This window comes from Oryza glaberrima, chromosome 5, assembly GCF_000147395.1.
Source record: "Oryza glaberrima chromosome 5, OglaRS2, whole genome shotgun sequence".
NCBI classification, from domain to species: domain Eukaryota; kingdom Viridiplantae; phylum Streptophyta; class Magnoliopsida; order Poales; family Poaceae; genus Oryza; species Oryza glaberrima.
The window spans coordinates 7827577-7835171 of record NC_068330.1 but is presented as its reverse complement, the minus strand read 5'-3'; the positions used below and the strand labels follow the sequence as shown (position 1 = coordinate 7835171).

The window sequence follows — 7595 nt, the reverse complement described above, 5'->3', positions numbered from 1 at the left end:
ACTGGTGGGCCCCACCAACTTGACTCCACTAAGTGACCCCCCTTGACCTGGAAACTACCCAAAAAGTCTAGTTTAGCATGAAAATTAATTACAATGGTAGTGATACAGTGTCAACATAAAAGTTCTTATGCAATGTGCCACTGTAGTGTGTAGGACGACAATGTAGCTATGTCAATTGATGATGAAATGATGAATGATGTTTGACAAGGAGCTGATCAGCTGAAGCCATGCCAGCTTGTGAGCTTGGTGTTCTCGAAGACTTCAAATCTATATCCTAAAAAATAGTCAGACAATATTAGTTATGATGTAATCCTATCATGTAAGCCACATTGTATGCTTTAACCATATTGATGTTGAAGTATAGTTGAACTTTATTTATATTGTTTGTCAATCTTATTGTCAACTTATTAATCATCATATAATGGTGTTGTGTGCCAGCGTGATGATGCAAGGGTGAAATTATAAGGTCATCTTCATACATAGTTAAATGTGGATTGATACCACAGTTTGTTGCTTCCGACATGAATTTTCGACTTCCGACCAACATCGGTAGATTCCCGTTCCGACGGTTCCGTTTCCGATATACCGACATTACCGATATCGTTCTCTTTTCCGAGTATACTGTTCCAATTCCATTTTCGAGAAAATAAAATGAAAATGGAAATGGTAGAGGGTTTTTCCGACTGTTTTCATCCCTAGGTCCTGAGTGCTGACGTCCTGCGCTGTGGGAGCGGTTTGATTCTGAAGTGGTAATTGTTAAAAGAAACTTTGGGCTTGGCCCACAAAGGCCTAGCCCAAATATACTTATTGAGTCATTACCAAACTTTGCATATTTAGGATTGCACTATATTTAGGGCTACTCATTTGTACACTTGATGGGATGATTAGAATAAGAAAGAGAGTCTCACCCTTAAACTTTGTGTCTCCACTTTTATCTTTGATTATACAACTCCATTGGACTACTCTGAATAAGGGCATTGTATAATACATTATCAGGTACGAAGCTCTGCCAGACACCAAGGTAGAAGAAGGCAGAGAATTCTCTTTATCCTTGCATTTTGAGAATTGAATTGCAAAAATGAATTCTTGTATCCACCTTGTTCCCTTTTTTGACTCCCGACGAAAACTACCATTGCCGACTTAGAGTTACCGGCGACTAACATATTGGAGTTTTTTTTCGTTCTCTATGGCAGACAAGAAGTCGTCATCGCATGTTGCCGAGGCGGACGGCCAGAGGAGGCGGGGGGCAGCGAGCACCCGGCGAGGGCAAAGTGGGCGGTGTAGCGGGAGATCTTGAGGAGCTTGCCGACGCTGTCGCGGCTGGAGAGAGGTAGGCCTTGACGTGAACTAGGAAGTCACGGGGTGACGGGTTTGAGTCTGGCCTGCATGAATAGAGGAAGAGGAACACGCAGCGGTGGCCATGGCGGTGGATTGCTAAGTGGAAGAGTAGGCATGGCACCCCAAAGACCTCTACCCAACTCCAGCTTGGTCTCTACCTTCAGATGGAGCCGCCATGTGGTCGGATGTTAGCAGTGGCACCGCCCCACAGTACCCGTCACCAGCCTCCCGCCTTGCCTCTCTTTGCATGATCTCGCGGCGGAGACAGGAGACAGAGGTAGACAGGGTGAGGTGGAGGAGGTGGGTCCCAGTATTTTTATCTCCTTATTTTACTGACTTATGGGCCCCCTTTATTTTGTTTTAATTTTTTAGTTTTAAATGTTGCCTGTTTTATTTTTTTGAATCAAAATGCTATGTTACCGCCACGTTAATGCCACGTAGGATAAGACCTAGTTAAAGGAGCCACGTCATCCAAAACTAGGGACAATACTACCGAGGGATCTTGTTTGCACTGTTTTTTAAGCTGGGAAACGGGTTATATCCAGTTTTTGCAGTTCAGGGATGAGAATTAGACTATACGACAAATTAAGGGACCTACAATGAACTAATTCTGCTCGGCAGCAAGAACGCACCGTACGTGGGCTGTGGCTCGGCCTGCCGTTTGGGGGAGACAAGTTCGGTTTTGCTAGAAATTTGTCGTCAAATTTTTTTCTTAATATTTGTCGATTTTTCTAACGGTGCAGCGCGCCGTTCGTACTTAATATCCTCGTTGGTGGCAGCGGTTAGTGACATGCATGTACGTGATACATACATAACGTGACCAAGTGATGTCTTGCACGCATCTTTTTTTGTTTTTACTATACAACAAAAGCGATTAAATGTTAACTCTACTTAGATACGAATGAGAGAAATCCTGTGACCTCCACTGAGCACGAGGAGCGTATAGTTACGTGTAAGTTACAACGTGATTACATATAATTATACTGTACTCATATCTTTACTATTATAAAAATTGAAGATGTTTTTGCCAACAAATTTAGTACGTCATCCCTTTTGGTTTGCATCGTGAATCCGTATCAATTTACCCCCTAACGCATCAGATCGTTGATCCATGCCGCAATGATCGGATTTGTTTTTTTTTTTAACAGCGAAACAGAGAGCAAGCCCGCGCAAACAATCTCGTGTGCGATTCACCCACGCTTTCTTTTTGCCAACGAGATTGATTAAGCAGGCCCATGAACGCGGGAGACAAAGACAAGGTACAGTATTGTCGTAGCCGAAGCCCATGTTGCGAAGATTTTTTTTATTTTTTTGAACTTTTTAAATTTTTAATCTCTACTATATATCTTTATCTCTTCTCTACTATTATAAAAATTAAAAATATTTTTGCCGGTATTTTAGTACGTCATCCGCATTTAAGTCGGTTTTTAAGTTTATTCGCTTTTGGAAATACAGATTCATGTTTGAGTCGGATTTTAAGTTTGTTTGATTTTGAAAATATAAAAGGAGTCATATAAAAAATCTTTTTAAAAACACTTGCATGCTAATTTATGAATTTTGGACTCCTAATTGCAGCTCAATATCTTCTAGAAAAAATATCCAAGCAAATTCCCACAGTGAATTTCACCCTAGCCAAACCGTATAACAATAATAAGATTAAAATAATATTCACCCATTGCAATGCACGGGCATCTTTTATAGTTTAAAACTAAAATATAAAATTACAGTGCTATATAACTAAAATTACATTTGTAAGTCATATAAGTGTACTATAATTATACTATAGTTACACTGTAATTATACTATAGTTACAGTATAGTTACACTGTAATTACACTATAGTTACAGTGTAACTATAGCCACTGGTGGAGAAACCATCTTTGGTCGGTCGGCCAAAATACACAATAGTCCCGGTTGCAATAAAAACCGGGACTAAAGATCAAAAGGTTAGAGTTTTTTTTATCTTTAGTCCCGGTTGATATTACCAACCGGCACAAAAGATCTATTTTTAGTCCCGGTTAGTAACACCAACCAGAACAAAAGATCCCTATTATCTTTAGTCCCGGTTGGTAACACCAATCAGAATAAAAGATCGGCATGCGCAACATGGGTGTAGGAGAGTACGAGGCTAGATCGAGGAGGAGGAGTAGCAGTTAATATATTCTTTCTCCTCCCTGGCCTTATCTCTTCCTCCTCCATATCTTTTCCTCTTCCTCCTCCTCTCCTTTTAACTTCTCTCCTCTAACACCTCTCTTCCTTTTCCTCTTTCTCCTCTACGAGCGCCGGTGGGCAGAGGGCCTAGTGGCCGGCGGCATGCCGGCGCGGCGGCATGGAGGCCTGGACGGCCTTGCGGCCTCGCGGGCGGTGCGACGCTAGGCGGTGCGGCGGCGCGGCGCTGGGCGGCGCGACGCTGGGCGGCGCTGAGGGCCGGGCGGCCCCACGGTGGGTGGCGCGGCAGCGGCCGACGGCCGACGCGGCAGCGGCAACAGGCTTTTTTTTCCTTCTTTTTAGAATTTATGATTCGGATCTGTGTATTTGATTTGTGTGTGATATGAATGTGATGTATCAGTGATGAATTTTGTAAAATTTGTGATGTATCGATTTGGGGAGTTGAGGATTTGAGGATTTAGGGATAATTTATTTGGGATTTTGGGATGGGGATGGGTTGAAATCAATATAATGAAGAAAATAAAATAATAATGGAGCAACCGGATCTAGCTAGCCTACCAACCGGGACTAAAAAGGCTCTATCTTTGGGACTAAAAATGGATTTTTACTCCCGGTTTTTCACCCGGGACTACAGATAGTGATCTTTAGTCCCGGATTGGTAGTCCCGGTTTGAAAACCGGGACTATAGGGGGGTTACGAACCGGGAGTAAAGCCCCTTTCTCCATCAGTGAGTGTAGTTACACTGTAACTTTTAGTAGATGAGTTGGTGATGTTTTTTTTTGCGAAGCAAAGATTCTAATAAATAAAATATATGTAATATATATAATTAATATATGTTGATACATGTATGGACTCTTCTAATCAAGTGATCAAATGAGTCTAATCCAACTATCTAAAATCTGTGTGATTTGGACCCAAAAATCTGTGGCGTGATGGATGGGCGGTGAGCCCTGGATATAGATGGCCAAAAGGCCTGCCCAGCCTGGTCCGGCCCAGGCACGGCCCACCAGCCATCGGGCCGGCACGGCCCGATCGGCACTTCGTGCCGGGCCGTGCCGGCCCATGGGCTGCGCCTCCCGCCCAGGCACTGCCCGACGGCTGGTGGGCCGTGCCGGACCGGCCCAAAGGCGCGGGTGGCCTATCGTGCCTTTTTTTTAAATAAGTCTATTTTTGCGCCTCCTCTTTGGGCTGTGACATATATATAGTGAAAATAAGTTTATTTTTGGTCCCTCCTCTTTGGGCTGACATACATATATATATATATACATATATATATATATATACAGAGGTAAAATAAGTCTATTTTTACTCCCTATTGTTTATGTGTTGGGCCTAGCATGCAGCCCATCGTGCCGTGCTGGCGGAGAGGCCCAGGCACGGCCCAGTGGTCGGGCCGGGCCGGCACGGGCCCAACCCTTGACGGGCCGTGCTGTGCTTGGGCCGGGCCTAAATGCCATGCCATGAGCCGGGCCATCGGGCCTCGGGCCTTTTGGCCATATATACCCCTGGAGGCCTGGAGACGCAACCAAATAATGAGCTCACTCACTCAGCAGGATTGTGACTGACACTACAGGGGAAATTTATTGTATGGAAATTTCACCCACTCAACAGAATTGTAACTGACACATCTGATCTTTTTATATACTTTGTACTACAGATGTGTTAAAAAAACAGAGGAAAGTTAAGAGGATCATAAGATTGATCCATTGATTTCAGTGATAATACATTAATACTCTTACATACTATCCAGTTACATTATCTAACAGGATTGATTTGACTGATCGAGTCATACGTACGTACATAGAAACGGTATGTTGTGTACAGGGTCAGAGAGTTTCTCATGCCAATACAAGATGTTACTGTGATCTTTGGACGCACAGTTAATTTACAGTTCAGAGGTAAATTAATCTCTAGTAAGCCTAAAGCCTCCCAAGGGACGATACGAGGAAGCTCTTATTCTTCTCGGCCATGGAGGAGGCGTGGCTTGCTCGGCTCCGCACGCTCAGGATCGGATTATGCATCTTCTCCTGCTTGTGCTTCAGCATCTTTGGGTCCTCGATCACATGGATCTTGCGCCGCTTCTTCGCCTCCTCTGCTTCTTGGTAGCCATCACGCAGCTTCCGCTTCGCAGCAGCGATCTTCTCTTCGTCATTGCGGAGCTCGATGCTCTCGCGGCGGCCGTGGCTGGCAACGACGGCCGGCACCACCTTCTTCAACAACGGGAGCGAATTAGAGCCCTCTGGCTTTGCCGCTGCGGCCATGTCGGCCGCCTTGCGCCGCTTCTGCGCCTCCTCTGCCTCATCGAGCTTCCGCTCTGTAGCAGCCGTCATCAGCTTCTCGCCGCCGTCACTGTGATTGGGCTTGACACCATCGCGGCGGCCGGCGGCGCTGCCAGTGACAGCCGGCGGCTTCTTCCTCGGCGGATGGGTTGGCTCCTTCGGCTTTGTTGCCGAGCCCATGTCGACCGGAGCACTGCTCTTGGGCAGCGATGGCTCTGAGGCCTTCGCCGTGCTGACGCCACCGGTAGTGCGCGCTTCACCTTATCCAGATCGGAGGAGACTGGCCGATCGGCGGCCTCGATGAGCTTCGGTGTCTGAGAGAGCTTCTCCATGGCGACCCCGATCCTGACAAGGTCTCGCTTCACGGCCGCCCTCACACCGGCGGACGATGTCGGTGGCGAGGCCGCGGATCCGCTCCGAGTCGTGCTTCCTCAGCGCGCCGACCACCCCGGCGAGATCGGTGGTCGCCAGCGTCCTGGGCGTCACGGGCACCAACCGCAGCGTCAGGAGAGACTCCGCCATCACCTCGTCGAGCACCGAGCAGAGCTCCTCCGCCACTCGACCGTCCTCGGCGCCGCGGAGCATCTCCACGATGCGGCCTCTCGCGCGCCGGATCTCGCCGCGGGAGATCCCCAGGTCGGCGGCCTCGATCTCGATGGCGTCGTCGACGGAGGCGAACGCGGCGAGGAAGGTCTTCCACCGGCGCAGGGGGTTCCGCGCGGCGGCCATGGCGGCGCGGGGGAGCACGAAACCCTAGGGATGGTGGCCGGGGTGGCGGCGGACGGACGACGAGAGATCCCCAAACCCTAGCTCTGGTGTCGACGGCGGCGGCTCACAAACCCTAGCGCTGGAGGTGGATGGATGGGATCATGGGAGGGAGAAATTGAAAGAGAGGGGATGGGAATAATGTGGCGGATCGCGTTCGTTTCGTCCCATCGCTCGATTTATAGAGCGACGAGGCGGGAATTCGAGTCCAAAGCGGGGATTTCGTGGCGGTTGCGAGAAAATGGGCAGTTGCCAGTGATTGCAATTTTGGTTCTAAATTTTGGACCACCGACAAGTCATTACATGGACCAAAATTTTAGGATTTCTCGAAATTTTGTTGAATTTAGTCAAAGTTAATTCAATTCAGTCAAAATTTGTTAAAATTTCAAATAATTTTGATAAGAAGTACCGAAAATAACGAAATTTCGTAACTATCGGTACTACCGATTTTTTTTGCCGAAATCAAAAGTGTAGCAGTCTCCGTGAAAAAGATTTACTATGTGCAATGGGCTACTGCCCTGTTTGGTGTGCACTGTACATATTGTCTCCCTGATAAAATTTGATAGATTGGAGCAACTCCAACACGCCCCTTCGCGGGAAGGAAGACAATGGCGGCGGCAACTAGCTAGCCCCGTCGAGCTTGAGCGCACCCGCTCGCCTCCAACCCAACGAGCTCCCTCTCCGGCGCAGCATGTGCTTAGGGTCTCAGGAAGACTAGATGAATGTCGGCTCTCGCTGTGCAATAGGTGGTCTCTTTCTTCTCTCGTTTTATCCTCTCTTGCCCAGCAGTATGAGGTGGTGGCGAGTCCACTCTGACTCTGCTGCCCGTGAAGAGAGGGAGCTCAAGGAGAGCCGACATCTAGGGACCGCGTGGGCAGGGGCCGCCTGATCTCCACAAGGATCCTCCCTGGTATGGATGGATCTTGTCGGGTTGTGTCTGAGCCCGAGGTGGAGCGGCGATCTCGAGACGAAGCGGTAACCATATGGCGCCCTTGAGTCGGAGCGATGGCATAGCTCGGCCTCGACACGAAGCGGCAACGGTGCG

General features: G+C 47.8%; 1 pseudogene; it reads right to left on the bottom strand.

Moving 5' to 3' along the window:
* Positions 1-5185: 5185 nt before the first annotated feature.
* LOC127773181 (uncharacterized) lies at positions 5186-6718 on the bottom strand (annotated as a pseudogene).
* Between the last annotated feature and the right edge of the window lie 877 nt (positions 6719-7595).